This window comes from Vombatus ursinus, unplaced genomic scaffold, assembly GCF_900497805.2.
Source record: "Vombatus ursinus unplaced genomic scaffold, bare-nosed wombat genome assembly UNPS02012515.1, whole genome shotgun sequence".
In the NCBI taxonomy this organism is placed as follows: domain Eukaryota; kingdom Metazoa; phylum Chordata; class Mammalia; order Diprotodontia; family Vombatidae; genus Vombatus; species Vombatus ursinus.
In genome coordinates, this window is record NW_020952293.1 from 2167960 (window position 1) to 2186918 (window position 18959).

The window sequence follows — 18959 nt, forward strand, 5'->3', positions numbered from 1 at the left end:
CTGCAGGTGATGGCTCTTGAGCTTTCAGGGATTCCAAGAGCAGAGATAGAGAGGGAGTGCATTCCAGTTATAGAAGACACACACGAGGTGGAAAGCCTGGAGAGAGAACAGGGAGTAGCTGGCTGGCTAGAATATAGCGTGATGACTAATGAATCACTCCAAGAGGGGGCTGAAAGGCCAGGTGGTACCCACAACAGAAATAGGGATGAGGGGGAAAGATCTAGGGAGAGAGCAGTATTTAACACAAGAACACAGGGATCTGTGGCCAAAAAACAAATAATGTGCCCCTGACTGGGGGTAGAAATATGAGGTGTAGGTTATATCACTGTTGTTAATAGAAGCTGATGTCCATAGTCATTGGATAATTTTGTGGACAACCTTGAAGGGCACCTAGAAACCCAGAGCACCTTATTCATAGCATATCCCTGAGCATTTTAGGGCCCTGGCTCCTGGCGTCAACCTAAAGACTCTTAGAGTTAGTCAGGCAACAAGCATTTATTAAGCACTTGCTCAAAAGCAGGAACGCAGGTAAAACAGTCCCTTCCCTCAGGGAGCTTCTCTTGGGAGGGACAGCATGCATGTAGAGACGACATCCACAGTGAGTGCAGAATAGTCTGGGGAGGGAGGGAACGTACAGTTGGGGCCTAAAGACATCACATAGAAAATGATGCTTGATGTGAATCTTAAAGGAAACCAGAGATTCTGAAGGCTGGAGTAGGGGGGAGTACTTTCTAAGACACAAGAGGCAGGAGAAGGAGGCTTGTGTGTAGATTTTTCAGTAGGACAGTATGGCTAGATTGCAGAATTCGAGGAAGGAAGTCGTGTGTAAGAAGTCTGGAAAGGTAAGAAGGGTCCACACTGTGAAGAGCTTTAATGACAAACAGTAGAGTTTGTATTTGATCCTAGATGCACTGGGAATCCCCTGGAGTTTATTGAGCAGCAGTGGAGAAAGAGGAGGACATGACCAGATCCATGCTTTAGGAAAAGTCACTTTGGAGGATGTGTAAAAAGTGGGTTTAAGTGGGGAAAGCTTGAAGCAGGAAAACCAAAGAGTCTTGAAGCTATTACATTAATCTAGGTGAGCGGATAATGGTTCTGTGAGTGCAGAGAAGAGGATGTATGAGAGAAATGTCATGGAGTTAGAAACAACAAGGTTTGGTGACTGATTATATGTAGGGTGAAGGAGAGTAACACTGAGGTTTTGAACCTGGGTGACCAGAAGGATGGTGGCACCCTTATAGAAACAGAGAAGTTTAGATGTGGCCTGGTTTGGAGGAGAAAGATGAGTTGTTTTGGACACGTTGAACTTGAGATGCCAATGGGACATCCAGTTAGGAGTGTCCAATAGGTAGTTCGTGTTGCAGGACTGGAGCGCATGAGACAGAGAGAGAGAAGGAGGCTGGGTATGTAGGTCTGGGAGTGCTCTGCAGAAAGAGACTGATAAGGACACCAGGAGAGATATTGTCAAGAGCAGAGAAGCAAGGATCCAGGACAGGGCCTTGAGAGTTAGGAGGCATGGCAGAAATGTTGAATCAGCAAAGAAAACTAAGAAGCAGTGATCAGATGGGTAGAAGAACCCGAAGAGAATGGTGTCACCAAAACCCAGAGAGCAGAGAACATCCAGGAGGGGAGAGGGTGACCAGCGCTCCAGATGCTGCAGAGTTCGGAGAGGACAGGAACTGAGAACAGGTCATTCAGTTTGGCGGTGCCTTGGGAGAGAGCAGCTTCAGGCCAAGAAGTCTGAAGCCAGACTGTATAGTGTTAAAAAGAGTGAGGGGAGTGGCAACACTGGATGGAGATGACTTTTTTGAAAACTTGAGGAGAGAATCCTTGGAGAGTGGAATAGAGAATTAATTAGGGAAGAGGAAAAGGATTCCTTTGCTGCAGTGAGGGCCCATTTAAGATTACATCACATAAATTTGTATGAGTGTAGTGGATCTGGTCAAATTAGTATCATAAATTTTAAGTATATAGTAGATCAGGTAAGCACAGTTTCAAGACTTCATACAGCTCCATTCAATCACTTAGGAGTAGGAACAGAAAAATTGAATGGAGCAGTAATCCATGGTTGGGATTTGGTAAGGCAGTGGATAGAAAGCCGGGCCTAAAGTCCAGAAAACTCATCTTTCTGAGTTCGGTGCCCAGACACTCAACTAGTTGTGTCACCCTAGACAAGTCACTTAGCCCTGTTTGCCTTAGTTTCCTCGTCTGTCAAGTGAACTGGAGAAGGAAATGGCAAAGCACTTCAGTATCTTTGCCAAGAAAACCCCAAATGGGGTCAGGAAGAATCAAGACACAACTGAACAGCAACAAAGGCGTGGCTGGATTGCCCCTTCCATCATCCCCACCCTTTTGCCTTCAGTCTCTTCTTGTCTACTGGCTGCTTTCCTGCTGCCTGCAACCTTGTCTCTCCCAGTCTTAAAAAGCCCTAACATAACACGTGCATCCCTCCATCCCTTCTGGTTGTCATCCCACATCTTTTCTTCCTTCTGTGGCTAAACTCCTAGAGAAGGCAGTCTATAATAGTTCTCTCTGTTTCTTTTGCTCGTGTTCTCTTTTTCACTCTCTTCCAAGTTACCAGTTATCTCTTAGTTGCCAACTCTCATGACCTTTTCTCAGTCCTAATTCTTCTTGACCTCTCTGCAGCCTTTGACATTACTGATCACCCTCTTGTCCTTGTTACTCTTTTCTCCCTAGGTTTCTGTAACACTACTTTCTCCTGCTTCTCCTCCTGCCTGCCCAGTAGGTAGAATTGTTCTTTCCCAGTCAGCTTTGCTGCATCCTCATCCCGATTTCACCCACCTGAGGTCTGTCCTGGGCCCTCCTCTCTAGCCCCTCTATACTGTTTCACTTGGTGAGCTCATCAGCTCTCATGGATTCAGTGATCATCTCTGTGCTGAGGATTCTCAGATCTCTTTAACCAGCCCTAACCTCTCTCCTCCGCATTCAACATCTCCAGCTGCCAGTTAGACATGTCAAACAGGATCTTGTGTAGACATCTTAAATTCAGCACATCCAAAACTGAACTTGGTGTATTTCCTCCACAACCCTCCCCTCTTCCTAACTCCCCTATTGCTGTTGAGGGTACCACTATCCTAGCCACCCAGGCTTACAACCTAGGTGACTCCTCACTCCCATCCCCCCCATACCCAATCTGTTGCAAGGGCCTGTCCGTTTTACCTTAGTGACCTATCTTGTTTGCACTCCCCTCCTCTCTGAGCCAGCCAGCCCCCGGGTGCAGGCCCTTATCCCCTCTCACCTGGACTGCTGCAGGAGCTGGGGGCTGGAGGCTAGAGAGGGGTTTGTCAGCTCACCCACTCCCACTTAAACTCCAGTAGTTCCCTATCACCTCCACAGGCAGCTAGGTACCAAAGTAGATGGTGCCCAGAGGCAGGAAGACTTGAGTTCAAATCCAGCATCAGACGCTTATTAGGAGTGTGACCCTTGGCGAGTCACTTAACCTGTCCACCTCAGTTTCCACAGCTGTAAAATGGGGATGATAATAATAGAACCTACCTAAAAGGGTTGTGAAGATCAAATGAGCTAATATTTGTAAAGTGCCTAGCACAGTACCTGGCACACAGTAGGCACTTAATAAATGCTTCTTCCCTTTCCTTTCCCTTATTCTAGGATCAAATATAAAATCCTCTGTTTGGTATACAAACTCTTTCACTTCCTGGCCCCCCTTCCTTTCCTGCCTTTTTATACCTTACTCTGCGCACACACTCTTTTATCCAGTGACACTTCTTCGTTGGATGTTTCTTGAACAAGACGCTCCATCTCTTGGCTTGGTGCATTTTCTTTGGCCGTTCCCTATGCCTGGATTGCTCTCTCTCTTTATCTCCACTTCCTGGCTTCCCGGTTAAAATCCTGTCTTTACATGAAGCCTTTCCTGATCTCTGTAATGGTAGCATTTCCAACTCTTGGTTATTTCCAGTTTATCCCGTATATGTATCTTGTTTGTATACAGTTGTTGTCCATGTTGTCTCCCATATCAGACTGTGAGCTCCTTGAGGGCAGGGACTGTTTTTTGCCTTTCTCTGTATCCCAGTGCTTAACGCAGGGCCTGGCACATAGTGGGTGCTCAATAAATGCATACTGAATGCTTGACTGAGGGGTCGAGCTTGGGCAGGAGGAGAGTGGAGCCAAAGCTTGGCAAAATACTCAGGATTGTAGAGATTGCAGTCAAGATTAACTTTTGAAGGAATAAAGCATAGGGAGAGATAGAGTATCAGGAGATTGAGATTGGAGACAGGAATTACAGAGTTCTCGATCATAAAAAGGGGCACTTGTGAGTGGTGCCAAGATCAGGGTGTGACCAACCATCTCTGTTTAGAGCAGAGACGTAAGTTATGGGAATGGGCTGATTGAGGAACCTCAGGAGGAAACATGATCTCCATCTATTTAAAGGCATGGGAAGAAAGCAGTGCTTCAGTGGGAGGGCGATGCTACATCTGAGTTCGTAGGGTCCTTTCTCTGAAGCGTACCAAGATCTGGGAAGGTCGACTGCTCCCTCGCCAAGTGGAACCACAGTCTTGAAGCCTTGGGGAGGCAATGTAATTTTGTGGGTTCTATTTGGGGATCTACCACCAGTGATCACAGGACCTAGTGGTTTCCTCAGTGTTTTCCCATTGCCAAATAGGGAGATTCTGGGGTTATTGGGAATTAGGCATGATGGTCTTTGTAACTGTAGCTCTGGATTCATGGTAATTATTTTAGCGAGGTCATTCTTGGCAACCCGCCACTGCATTAAAACCCCACCACACCAGGCCACAGGAAATCACCAAAGCTAGATAACCCCCCTCTAGGATGGGAACTTGCTATTAGAATCACTGCCTTTAAGGGATTCCGCCCAACTCTTCTGCAGACCTGGGTCTCACAAAGAACAGGCTTGAGGGAACTCTTTGCCTTCTTCTGGAGGAAGCATACTGTCCCTTCAGCAGGTTGGGGTCCATGGCAAAACAGGGATAAGTGGAGGTGCCAACATCCTCCTGTCCCTCTCTAACATTCTGCTCTGCCAGGTTTGATACACAGCAGCCCTTGAGGCGTGGCCTCTGAAAATATTTGTGGTTGAGTCATTTAAGTCATGTCTGACTCTTCGTGAACCCATTTTGGGGTTTTATGGACAAAGATACTGGAGTGTTTTGCCATTTCCTCCTCCAGCTCATTTTACAGATGAGGAACTGAGGCAAATGGGGCTAAGTGACTTGCCCAGGATCACATTGCTGGTTAAGTGTCTGGGGCCAGCTTTGAACTCATGAAGATGAATGAGTCTCCCTGATTCCAAGTCCAGTGCTCTGAGCGCTATGGCGCCACCTAGCTGCCCCTCTAAAAACATAGATACAACAGCTGGCTCATAGCTTAGTTGATCATCTTCCCATTGCCACAGCATACATGATATATTGATCAGGGAGATCATGGAAAAAAAATGGACTCTTCTTTCCTCCATCTCAGTAGCAGAACAGATTCCTTCCCAGCTAAAGGTGGTGCCTACACTAAGGCTGCATCTGGAGTAACTTGGGGTTGCCTGAGAGAAACCTGCATCACTGGGCCAAAGGTTCATGGAAGTTCTTATTCCAAGAGGAGACGTTGAGAGAGTTGAAATAAAAGTTGGTATTAAAAAGGAATTTCAATTGAATAAAGATTTTTGACAAGTTTCTATTGTGAACATCATATAGCAATAAGGATTTAGGAATATCTGGTCAACCAGTCAGCACAGAGACAGCAGGACTTCTCTTATCACATCCCTTTGGCCTAACATTTTATTATTTTTAATTTGACCTGGTTGTCCAAATGACTGAAGCTCAGATGCTGAGAAGCCCAGGGCTTAACAGTCAAAGGATAAATAAAGACATTGAATGTGATGGCTAATTCGAGAGCCTGAGTGCATTGTAGGCCTCCGGCCCCTTCCTCATGGCCCCGTTACCTAGTTTTACTTTTCCTGCTCTGTCTCTTCATCCTCTGCTTCTTTTCCTTGTTCTCCTGACATTGCCTCCTTCCCCAGGGATTTGAGAGATCCTCCACCCGGCTTCTCAGTCTTTCTGGATACCTTTCCCAGTCTGCTACTTTACCTTCTGTTGGCCCCGCAGGCCTCCAATTTGGATAACACCCCTTTCTTTCCAATCTTTCCCATCAACTGTTTCCCTTGCAAAGCTGTATTCAGATTTACTTTGTCTCAACCTTATTGCACGGTGGAGGAGGCCATATCCTCTTCTCTGGTCCATGTAGGCAGTCACCTGTGGGTGAAATAACTGTTGATTGAGCTCTCAGTGGATTGACCTTGGAGTCCCTGCTCCAGAGGGGTTCTGACTGTGACAAGATCTAGAAAGCAGAGATCTCTAAGGTATGAGGGACCATAATTTACCTTATCTCCCTTTATATTGCAGTTTCAAGTCCACATCCTAGTCCATAAAGTCCCAAATGGCTCTGATCAATTTCCAATTCAAATTGTCTTAATTGAGTACTTTTAATATACTCACCAGTTGACACTGTAGGAAATACAGAAGTTCCTGCCCTTGAAATGTAATCAAAATCTAGTTCAGGAGGCAATACAAACATCGATGAAACTGTTAACTGACAGTGCAAAGCAGGATATAATTAAATGCCAAAGTCAATACTGCCACAGGAGAGCAGAGAACAAAGTTAGCAGCAGGGGCTGAAGGAATCGGACAGTCAGGGGGAAAAGGCTCCTTAGGCAGGACCTTGTCAAGCGTTTGACTGGGGAGGGAGCTGGTAGGAGAGCATTCCAAAGAGGAAGCACTGTGAGGCACAAAAGAGCAGAGATAGATACCCATGCATGTAGATACACACACACACACACACACACACACATTCACACATATGCATAGGAAATAAGAGGAAATAAGGTAGAGATTATAGAGAACCCTGAATATAGGTTAAGGAACTTGAACTTCATTCTGAGGGAATTATCATCATCATTATTATTATTCTGAAGTTTAACATGACTGAGAATGGATGATATACTCCATGTAAATCCCCAGGCCTATGAGCTCCTTGAGGGCAGGAACTCTCTTTCGCCTCTTTGTATATCCCCGGCCCTTAGCGGAGTGTCTGACACGTAGCAGGATTTTAACAAATATTTATTGAACACATGAATGAGTGAATGTTGCGGAAGAAGAGGTGTCTGTACCTCGAGTCAACAAGTAGCATGATGTAATGAAAAGAGCATTGGATTAAAAGCCAGAGAACCTGGGTTCAAATCCCTGCTGTGGTGTTTCCTAACAGCATGGCCTTTGACGACTCCATTTCTTTGCGCCTGTTTGCTCATCTATAAAGAGCACAAATTAGTTTGGATGACCTCTAAGGCCCCCTCGATTTCTCAATCCCATGATCTCGCCATTTTCTTTACCTATTAACATAGTCCTTAAAATGAAACACCAGTCTGGGGTTTGTGTCAACCCAAGCAGATTGGATGCTTGCTTTGTCAGCCAGGATTAGGCTGTTTTCTTTTCTGTGAGAACTCACGTCAGTCAATAAACATTTATTAAGCACTTACTATAGAAATAGAATAGCTAGCATTTGTATAATGTTATAAGGTTTGCGAAGTACCCCACAAATGTTATTTTATTTTATCCTCACAGTAACCCTGGGAGATAGGTGCTGTTGTTATCCCCATTATACAGATTAGGAAATTGAGGCAGACGGATTAAGTGATTTACCCAGAGTTCCACAGCTAGGACGTATCTGAGGCTGGATTTGAACTGGTCTTCCTGACTCCAAGTCTAGGGCGGTATCTATTAAACTATGCTCTCTGCTATGTTTGTTCTGTGAAGTTTGGGCCACACTTGAGGACCTAGAGGGCCACATGTGGCCTCGAGGCTGCAGGTTCCCCTGTTCCAGACACCATTAAGTGCTGAGGATACAAGAAGAATGAAAGGAAGCTCCTGCTTTTGGGGTACTCGTGGTCTAAGGGGGAAGACAGTATGAAAGCGACTTTGGACAAACAGGATATAAACAGGATCCCTTAGGATGATGAGTAGAGGGAAAGCCCCAGCATTGAGGGGATCACAAAAGGCTTTTTGTAGAGGATGGGGTCTCAGCTGAGACGGGAGGCCCAGAGGACGGTGAGAGAAAACGTCTAGAGCCAGGAGACGGAGTGTCTGGTGCTAGGGTCAGTAAGGCCACTGTCACTGGGAGACTGAGGGGGGCGGTATGAAGGGCTTTGAACACTAAAGGGAGGATTTTCTATATGATCCAGAAGGGATGAAGAGCCACGGGGGGAGTGACGTCGACACCTGGGCTTTAGGAAGATCACCTTGACAGCTGGAGTCCAGGCTGGAATGCAGGGAGGACAGGAAGATCAGACAGCAGGCTGTTTCAGTAGTCCAGTCGACAGGTGATGAGGGCCTGCGCCATCATGATGATCTCATCAGCTCCTGTGGATTTAATTACCTTCTTGATGTGACAGTTCTCCAATCTGTCCTTCCTGCCCTAGCCTCCCTTCTGACCTCCCATGTTACATCTCCAGCTGCTTCTCAGACATCATGAACTGGATGTCTAGTAGACAGCTTAAACTTGATCTGTCCAAAACAGAACTCATTATCTTTCCCCTAAACCCTTTCTTACCATCACCTTTCCTTTTACTGTGGAAGGTAACACTGTCTTTCCCATCCCTCAGGCTCCCAAACTAGGAGTCATCCTGGATTCCTCAGTATCTCCACCACCGAACCTAGAAGGCCAAATGTGGTTCCCCGCCCCTGGACTAGTATAGTGGTGCCCTCAACAATCATGGATGAGTTAGGAAGAGGGCAGGGTTTTGGAGGAAAGAGAATGAGTTCAATTTTGGACATGTTTGAAGTTCAGATGTCCACAGAACATCCAGTTTGAGATGTCCATTAGGCAGTTAGAAATATGAGTTTGGAAGTTAGACAAGAGGTTAGGGTTAGATGAGTTGATCTGAGAATCCTCTGCATGGAGAGATCATTGAATCCAGGAGAGGTGATGAGATCACCAAGTGAAGTAGTACAGAGGGAGAAGAAAGGAAGAGAAGAATAAAGCCCAGGCTGGCGAGCCATAGGAAATACCCGCCTTTGGCAAACAGGACCCAGAGGACGAGCAGCTGGACGACTGGAGGAGAACCAGGAAAGAGCGGTATCCCACGGTGACCTCCATGAGAAGAGAGACTCAAGTAGAGGGGGCAGACACTGTCAGAGGTTGCAGAGGGGCCAAGAAGAGCTGGCTTGAGGAAAGGCCACTGAGGGATGACTGGGTCAGAAGCCAGATGGCAGAGTTTAAAAGAGAGTCGGAGGAAGAGAACTGAAGGCACCTTTGTAGATGTCCTCAGGGCATTAGCACCAAGAGAAGAAGAAATGGAGGACAGTTGCCAACAGGGATGGATGGGTCAAGATGAGGGAGACTGAGGTGTGTTGGTAGATGGTAGAGAAGTAGCCAGCAGCAGAAAAGGAGAACTTACCGATAAATGAGAGGGGGGCAGTCTGCTGGAGAAGATGGGATGGAATGGGATCACTTGTACTGCAGAGAGAGGTTTGCCTTGGCAAAGAGAAGGGCCACCAGTTCTTGTGATACAGAGGTGAAGGAGGAGGTAGTGGCAGAAAGCATCTGCATGATGGGGAGGGAAGAGAAGATGGAGCTCTTGGGAGGTAGGCTCGGGTTTTTCCAGTGGAACATGAAGCCAGTGTGCCTTGAGTTCTAGCTTAGTCTTTAGGTGGGCTTCTGCTCCAAACCTCCAGCCTGCCCTAGAGGCAGAGCCCCCAGATTCCACCAGAACGGCCAGCAAGGATGATCAGGCAGGAGGCCAAGAAGAGATCTTTCTGATCACCATGAGTATGGCACTGCTTGATTTAGGTGACTCTGGGAAAACATGGCCAAGGGGTCTTTCTTCCCTTTTCTTCACCCTATATGGCATCACATGCCACTTCCTCAGTCCTTTTCTAGCCACTTGCACAAAGACCCAGAAAAATAAGACTCCCTCTACCCTCCCTACCCTCACCCCCGCCTCTGAAACTTTTAAGTGTATCAGCCACATCGACTGCATTAAGCACGATGAATTTTTAAAGCATGAGCTGGCAAGGTTGCTCTGCCTGCCTTGGCTGAGGATTGACTGAAAGAAAAGGGATTTACAGTTTTCATGCTTTGGAGGGGAAGAAGAGTAAAGTGGGGAGAAGAGAATGTATGTGAAGCTTTTTAGCTTTCTGAACTTGGGATGTGGGGCCTTTCTTTCCTCCCTGTCCTAATTTTATCCTCTTTCTGAAAGCTGCTTCCTCTTTAAATTCCTAAAGGATCACAGCTGTTGAGCAGGGATGAAGGAGGTGAAGACGGCAGGGGAAGGGAGGGCTTCCCTCTTCCGGTCTGGGTTGCTTAGAGGCATGTGTGTTTTCCAGCTTTGGTATTAGGTTGTTCTTTGGATTTCTTGAATACAAGACAACAGGTGCCTGCTTGAAAGTAGTCTATATCATCCCAGCCTTGTGGCTCTAAAATAGACACGGACCTCTGGGAGTGGCTAATTGGAAGAAGAAGCCAGGGCCTTGAGCCATCTGTTCTCTCAGAGCATTGGGTAGTGGGGCAGGAAGTGGGGAAGGCTTCAGCTTTCCCCTCCGGGTACCATGTGAAGAGGTCCCCTCGTCCAGCAAAGGGTAGCCAGGGTTTTCTGGGATTAGCTCCATTCTCGAGCTCCCATTTCTATCCAACTCAAACTAAATACTTGCCTACCGAGTCACCAAACTAAAGTGATACTTCTGGAGACACCCTGGGCCACCCTCAGATCCGTGGTCAGAATTAGCATGCAAGGATAGAGGAGATAAGGCCTTGGCAGTTGTCAAGGTGAGAGGTGATGAGGGCCTGACCTAAGGAAGTGACTGTTAGAAGGGAGAAGAGAGACCAGACAGGCAGTTGTTGTGGAAGTAGGAACAGCAAGGTTGGTCAGCCGAGTGGCTGTGGAGGGGGAGGGCAATTCAGAATAGAAGGGGGATGGTGAGGCCGTAATCACAGAAGACTGGACGAGTGGCGCTACCTTTGCCAGAAGAAGGAAGGATGGGGCAGGGGAGTGTTGATTTCTGCTTTGGACAGGCTGAGCTGCTGCTGCATCAGAGATGTCCAATTTGAGTGAAGGCACCAGCTGCAGAGCTGTTGCAGAGAATGTGCCCAGGCTTCAGGGGAGGCAGTTGGGTGGTATCCCTGTACCTGAGTGGTGGTGCTCGCAACAGGGAGTGCATGAGCGGTTTGGAGGAGCTGGGGAAATGACCCTTTCTGGAGAGCGGCCCAAGGACACTGGCTCTCCACGCTGACTCAGTGGGTCCATTTGCTCTGCTCTAGTGAAATGGAAGGGACCGAATGAAATTACTCAAATCCTATAGTTAATTATGTTACACTGTTACTCAGAGCCCAAACCGTATTTTGGAAAAGAAAGTCACTGATTGATTTAGTTTTGGGGGTTGAGGAAAAACTCTAAAGAAACTGCAGCCAACTTAGAAGGCTGGTGCCAGTGTTTTGTTCTTGGTTTTCTGTGTTAGTCATGGGGTAGTTAACCTTGAAATCCAAGTGACAGAGTAAAAACAGATGATAGTAAGTGGAGGCATCAGGAGGTGGCAGGTGCTTCTAGGTTGACACACCCTTCGCTGGGTGTTGGTACCTTCCTTCAGGCAGCAAGGGGAATGACCGAGCGCAGCTAAAACGTCAAGGCCGCTCTTGGAGAGCTGGCCTGGGCTCTGGGCTTGTAATCTCCTTGTTGGTACGGTGTGCAGAGAGTTTGAAAGTGACCAGAAAGAAGATGGATCAGGGTGCCTTGGGTCGTCTAAACTGCCTCCCTTTTCCCTTAAGTTCATTGTGAGTCTGTGTCAGGCCTTCTCTAGGGCCCTCTCCTCTAGTTTGGCTGGGCATGCCTCAAGTTGCCAAAGAATGGTTTTCCCCAGGGTCTAGCATCTCCACTGAAAATGGTGAGATGCTGCTGGATTCCCAGCCTTTCCCCACCCTTCCCATGCTCTCCACAAGGTCTCTGCCCAAACATCCCTTCTGTATGTCAGACACATCGTCTGCTTCTGGGTTTTATCACTTGTTTGGAAAGGCCTCTTTGGCCAGAGCTGGGGAAGGAGAATAGGGTAAAGGAACAAGAAGAGGGAGATTGAAAGTTGGCTGGTTGATTCTAAACAAATTTAGATTAGCTGCATTTCCAAGTCCAACATCCATGGTCTGGTCTTAATGCTGTAACAATAACAAGAAACCTGGAAGAGCCATTGGATTCTGTCCTTACTTGGTGATAGAAGCTGGAGAAGAAATCCCAGAGACATGCAGCGTGCTGCTCAGCCCCCTCGGTCAGGCCAGACCGTCCTCGATGTGTGATAGCAGTTAATCCTGTCTTGGGGAGGGGGTGAAAAGGAGTTGGGGGTAGGCTTTTTATCTGCCACGTGGTCACAGGGGAGCACTCCAGATGCCAGAGACACAAAGCCTGGAGTCCATTCCAGTAATGATGGTGGCACAGCGCATGTTACTGTCTCTCCCCCTTCTTACACCAGGCCAGGTCTCTACCATGTCCAGACGAGCACAAGTGAGACCGGCTGCCCTGTGTCCCAGCTGCGCCGACCGGCCACGTTCCCCATTGTCCTCTCCCCTGTTCTTTGTTCCCCTCATCTCTTCTCACAGCTCTTCCTGGTTAGCGCACAAGGCTGATGAGATCTGTATTTGTCCCCTTTGCTTCTGGGCAGCCACCCTCCCTCGGAGGCCCCTCCTTTCAGCCTGGTTCTTTTTGCCTAACCCAGAGGATCTGCATGGGAGCCGTGGGCAGAGGAAGTTGCATGTGTAGCATGTGGTCCCAGGGGCAGCACGAGGCCTCATTAGCCACCCTGAGAGAGAGTACCTCTGTGGCTTTTTTACCATCCACATGGATGCCGTGCCAAGTGGTGGAAATGCTGGGGTATTAGGGCAGAAAGTAGGGAGAGATCAAATTGCCTAAGGGCCTCTAGGTGGCTGAGCTGGAGTGTGACCCTGTGCAAGTCTTTAACTTGTGTCTGCCTCAGTTTCCTCCGCTGTAAAATGGAGACAATTGCAGCACCTACCTCCGGGGCCATTCTGAGAATCCAGTGAGATAACATAGCAGGCACTTAATAAATGCTTGTTTCAGGAGACTACTGCAGGAATCACGAGTGGTCCATATAATTGGGGCTTGACTTCAGATGGCTTTCTGCTGATAAATCAGAATGTGACTTTGCCTGCATATTTTGTGAAGAGAAGGCTTGGAGCCTACCCTGTTCCTGCCAGGCCTTCTCTGCTTCCCCTCTCGAGGCAGGGTCTCCAGTGGAGCGGGAGGAGAGGCTGTCCAGCTTGGGCTTCGTGTTGGCTTGTCATCTCTCAGCGGTATTCGTTTTCCCCTTGGCACTGCCGTCTTTTGATGGTCCATGACCACATGCTGATCCAGGGCTCTTTGGAAGAAAACCTGAATGAGCTGAAAAGGGCAGGAAAGCCCCACCTGGGAGTTTCTTCATTCTGATTTCAGCGGCCCTCTCTTTTAGAAGGAAAGCATTCAGTAAAGAAGGCCTGGAGAGAAATACTGCCAAAAATAGCAGGTGGTTGGGTCTTCTTGTGCAGCAGGCAGCCTCGGGCAGGGCTGGTGCTCTGAAATGTCATTGGGATGCACCTCCACCCCAGGGCCACGCCCAGCCTGTCTTCCCAGGGCAGCTGGGAAGGATCGAGACTTAGGGGAACCTCCTAGGGTCCTTCTGTAGCATGGGGCCTTGTATAGAATCACTTGGGAATCCCTTTTATGGCTACAGAGTTAGAATCAGACATCCCTCTGCCTTCCTCTGCTCTTCCACTCCCTCACCCCCAAGGTCAGAAACAGTCCACAGAACTCTAGCAAGAGGCCAGGCAAGTGACAGGAGGGACCCCTGGCCAACGCAGCCACAGTGGACTGGAGAGGGAGATCCCACCGGAGTCCTGAGGTCTGTGTGAAAAGGGGGCAACCTGCCAAGGCAGCCCGTGGACCAGCTGAGACACCTGGGCCGGAGGTGCCCTGCCATGTCTCCATTTGTCACAGGGTCATGCTGATCCTCTCGTTATACTCTTAGATATGTGAGAGAGAGCTCTGCGCACACGTGCACTCACCAGGCTTAAGGCTCAGCCACCTCTGTGGCATAAAGCAAGCAGAGTAGGAGACTCCATAGAGTAGTGATGGTCCCTCTGTCCATTGTGTCCCCACCAGAATCTTCTGCTTTGTTCTCCTACTGCACTTACATACCTTGTCCTGAAGAACTTCCCAGACCGCTGTTTAGTGAAGAGTGTGTATGCGCACGCACGCGCGCGCACACACACACACACACACACACACACACACTTTAAAACACAGGTAAATGTTTAATGATCGCTGTCTGTATTCCGTTATTGATCCTGAGCTGGCAGAGCCTCTCGAGCTGGGCTTCTGCTGGGGGAGATGATGATACAGCAGTCCTGGGTCTGTTCCTCTTGCAGGCCCCCATACTACATGAATACAGTACCCTGTTCTCTAACCTCAGAGGTCAGCTCTCAAGATGCTTCTTTGGGGCAATCCCTAGCCTGGGTCGCTGGACACTTTCTCGCTGGCCTTCCCTTCCTTCGTCCGGTCTGTTCATTGTTCAGCTGTAGGTTCCATGCCATTTCCATTCCATGATGAGAAAGCTGTTGCCTTCTCCCCAGCTCCGTCAGAACTGCCCTCACTGAGCCTTGTTCCCAGAAACTAGGACTCCAACTCCAGACGACATGTGAAGTTCCAGGAAAATTCAGCCCCAGCTAGGAGGCCATGACCAAACGCAGCTCCAAGCCGAGGTACCGAGATGCTTTGTTAGCTGTCAAATCCCTCCAGCAAGCTCTGGCCTCCAGGGCACCCCGGTGAAACCAGAAGAATTTTTCAATCTGTTTATCAACATGGCAGCCACGTCTTCTTTCAGCAGTCAGCAGCAAACAAAGGGACCTGATTGGTATCCTGAGAATTCTAATAACCAGTTTGGTGGAGGGAGGAGGTAAAAGATAGAGCCATGTGATTGGCCTCTGGCCCTTGCCAGCTGTGGATGGCTGTTTCTTTCTTCTTTCTTCCCCTTCCCTGTGGTGGTTTTTTAATAAGTGGAGCACAGAGAAGGAGAATCCTTTCGAGGAGACTTGATGTGTGATGAATTGTTGTGACTTTTTATAGGGTGTCAAGGAAACACATACTCCTAGGATGAGTGGGCATTTTGTGTCTGTCCAGAGAAGCATTGATCATGCTGCGGAGGGCCCAGCCTCATGCTTGGTTTAACCAGAGAAGGGGGGAGAATAAGATGGCCTTTGGGATCAGTGAGCAACTTGTCATAGCCCAAACCCCGCCATCTTCGAATAGGAATTTGAGCTAGCGGCTGGCCCTACTTTATTCCCCACGTATGTGGTCTGTGATCCAGTCCTCCCGGCCCCTTGCTGCTCATCACACTCAGCACTCATCTCCAAACTCCAGGCCTTTTCCCTGGCTCTCTCCCACGTGTAGAATGCCCTCCCTCCACGTTTGCATCTCTTGGCTTCCTTCGAGTCCCAGCCAAAATTCCACCTTTTGCAAGAAGCCTTCCCACCCAGATTATCTCCTGTTACTATCTTGTTTGCACTTAGTTGTTTGCGTGTTGTCTCCACCTTTACATTGTGGGCTGCTTGGATTGGGGGGTGGGGGAGCATTCTTTGTATTCCCAGTATTTAGCACAGGGCTTGATATATAGTAGGTGTTTATTGATGTCACTTGGCCACAGACAAATGGGCTGAATGAAACCCTGAGTGAGAGGTGTGGTAACTTGTCTTCTGGTGGTTTTCTTCCCAAGGGTTGAGGGAATAGAAGGAAGCCTGGTAAGAGTAGCCCAGTGGACTCACTTTTGGCTTGAGGCTGTTGTAAAGCCAGTTCTTGCTTTCCGGTTTGCTGGTACAGGAACAAGCCTAGAGCAAGGAGAGGCCTTCTCTCAGCACATCACCAGGGTCTGGAGCATGTCCTCTTCTCATTGATCACTCTGGCCAGCTCCTCTTGCCTTTTTCCTGGGCCTCCTCAGTGGTCCAGCCTCTGCTGTGCCCTGAACCCTGCTTGACCACGGTTGGATGGAGTTAGAGGAAACTTTGATATCCTCTAGGCCAAGCTTCCTCCCAAAGTAAAAATCCCCTCTCCAGCATCTGTGAGAGATGGTCATTGCACGTCGGTCATCCACCACATGGGAACCCTTCTGTTATGTGCTCTCACACACACAGCCCGGCTGTGCCGGCATCCCATGTCATGGGTGTGAGATGGAAGGGTGGCATGCTGAGCATCTCTTGCCTTGGTGACAGCTTCAGCTGTTGGGTCTTATCACAGAAGCAGCAGCAGCTGCAGGTCACACATGTGTTTGACCAGTTGTCCCCTCCAAGCTCTCTTGCCCCTTCCTCGTTAGTTCAGTGCTCACAAACATTCCTAACCCATAATCTCGCAGAGAGAACTCTGTGCAGAATGGAGCTTATTTGTTCCCTTAAAGATCTGAGGAAGCTTTAGGAAGATATCAAACTGCCTTTCTTCCTAAAAGCCAGGCTCTTCGCCCTGACCTCAGACTTCTTGCTGCTGCGCTCTGGGTCACTCTGCCCTGGCTGTTTCCTGCCTCTGACATCCATCTGCTTTCTCACTTCATTGCAGCAAATATTTAGGAAGCAGCTACTATGTGTAAGATACTGCACTAGGAGCTGAGCGTGCAAAGATAAAAACAAACCAGTGTCTGTCCTCAAGGAGGGATTGAGAAAGCACAAGAGCTGGGGAAAAGGAGGGAATCAGAATCACCTGCTCTGTGGGAGTTTGGCTGTGGAGGAGAGCAGAGCCACGGGGTGATGACTTGACTGAAAGCCTGCGTCAGGGGAGGGGAAGGAGACCAGGGCGTGTTCCTAGGGAAGGAGCCAGTGGAAAGGCGATTCAGGGTGAAAAGAGAGAGCAGTCCAGGAGAGAAGCTCCCAGCGAAGACGGCGGCATGGGGCGGGGGGGGTGGAGAGCGGTGCAGGCACTGGGCTTGGCCACAGGAAGCTCCGTCTCTCCATCAGCCACAAGTGGAAAGGATCCTGGGAGCAGGGAAGAAGGGGAAGCCCTCAGCAGCTTTGGTTTTCTCAGTAAAGGGGTAAAGCATGCCCGGAAGAAAACCTCCTGCTACGTTGGTGCTCATCTCTTCCGGTACCAAACCCACCAGACCCCAGCTGTGTGGAGGCTTGTGATCCACAGTGGCTTAGTGCTTCCTTTGCAGTAAGCATCCTGCTGCCTCCAATGCCTAGAGGCGCCTGTGACACGGCCTGGGCTTGTCAGTAGTCATGGGCGCCTTCTCACTCTTTAGAGACAGTGGATATGAGTGGTTACCAATGATAATGGGCCTTCTAAGTTTGGAAGTCCTGATAATTCAAAACTTTCTGCTTTTCTATGCATACCTTTGATCTCCTAACACTTAGGGCAAATTGTTGGGGTGGGCTAGGTAGAGGTAGGCATTGTGCCAGCAGCAGAGTCTCAGAACCCCTTCTGGTGGTAAACTCCGGGCATTTCATCGCCATACTCTTGATTTTCTGTGCTCAGTTTCTTCCCTCTTCTCCTGGGTGCATAGCAGAGGATTGGGATGGGATCAAGGCAGCCTGTCTGATGTTTGCTGCTTGGTGGTTTGGGTCCTGGGGATGTTACCCTATTTCTCCATTACCAAACGCTCTAGGATTTTCCTAGTGCCACCAAAAAAAAAACAAACAAACAAACAAACAACCTCCCCAACTAATCAAAACCAGGCTGACAACAAGGCTAGGGCTTGTATTCAGATGGAGACTCTGGCAAAGTTGGATGCTGCTCAGCAGCATGATGGAGGCTGTTTTGGGCTAATGTTTTCTCAGTTTAGCACGGTGTGAAGATGGAGAAAGAGAAGCCCTGCAGATTTGCGAGGGTTGTGTCATTGTCAGCTGCAGGGCCGCCATGCATCAGAGGCAGCTTTGGCTCAGCCCCTCCAGCCCCATCTCCAAGAAGCCTCTTCACTCAGAGCTGAGTTTTAGTCTATAGATTCGTCAGGGGTGGGGAACCTTCGACCTCGAGGCCACATGTAGCCCTCTTAATAAAAGGATTTGTTCTGTGAAGTTTGAATTCAGTCAAAGGGCTGCACTTGAGGACCTAGAGGGCCACATTAAACCCTAGTCTGGAAACATAGAGTGCTGAGCAGGGCCAATCCAAGGTGCTTCCGTGTGGGACATTGGGGGCTTTTTAGCTCCCCTATGCTATTAAACAGAGCAGATTGGGAGAGGAGAGAGAAAGCCCTTAGCAGCCGCTTCCTGAGCCTCATTATTTCTACTCCATCATCTGTTCCTGTGGGACTTTGGGAAAGTTCCTTTTCTAAGCACCTGGAGGGCAGAGACCCTGCCTTTCTTTGTATCATCCTTACTTAACATAGTTCCTGACATCCAGTAAATGTTTAATAAATGCTTGTTGACTTGTTGGCTTTTTTTTAATGTTCTGCTGTATTAGAAATAACATTAAGCACCAATACAAATAATGATTGGTGCTTTAAAACTACTGCATTTAAAATTGCCCTGACTTCCTCCCCCAGGATTCTCTGGACACTCTCCTTCATTTTTCCTAATGTGATCAGTTAGATGCTCCATTTTTTGGGTTTTGTTTTGCTTGGTTTTGTTTTCAGTGATGTCACAAAGATCTTTCCAGATTTCTTTATAACCCACATACTAGTTCATCTTCTTTCCTTTTTTCCCATCCTCTCTCTTTCTGAGGGGCATAGAGATCAGTTGTTCTCCAGTTTATCTTGTGACGTCTGCTTTGGACATCTACCTTCTCCACATGCCTTTTCTCTAATATTTATCTGGCCAGTAGTGGGTTTGCTTCCTATCTTTAGCCCCCATCCCCAGTTCCCTGCAATGGTTCTTACTCCTCTCCTTCCCACTGAGAAGCTTTCCTTCAGATGTAAGTAGTCGTGTGACCTCTCTCTCTCTCTCTCTCTCTCTCTCTCTCTCTCTCTCTCTCTCTC

The 18959-nt window shown here is 48.4% G+C and overlaps 1 protein-coding gene across 1 annotated transcript in view; it reads left to right on the forward strand.

The window, feature by feature from the left end:
• VAC14 (Vac14, PIKFYVE complex component) overlaps positions 1-18959 on the forward strand; it is a 124165-nt gene that overhangs the window by 89885 nt on the left and 15321 nt on the right. The window lies entirely within an intron of this gene.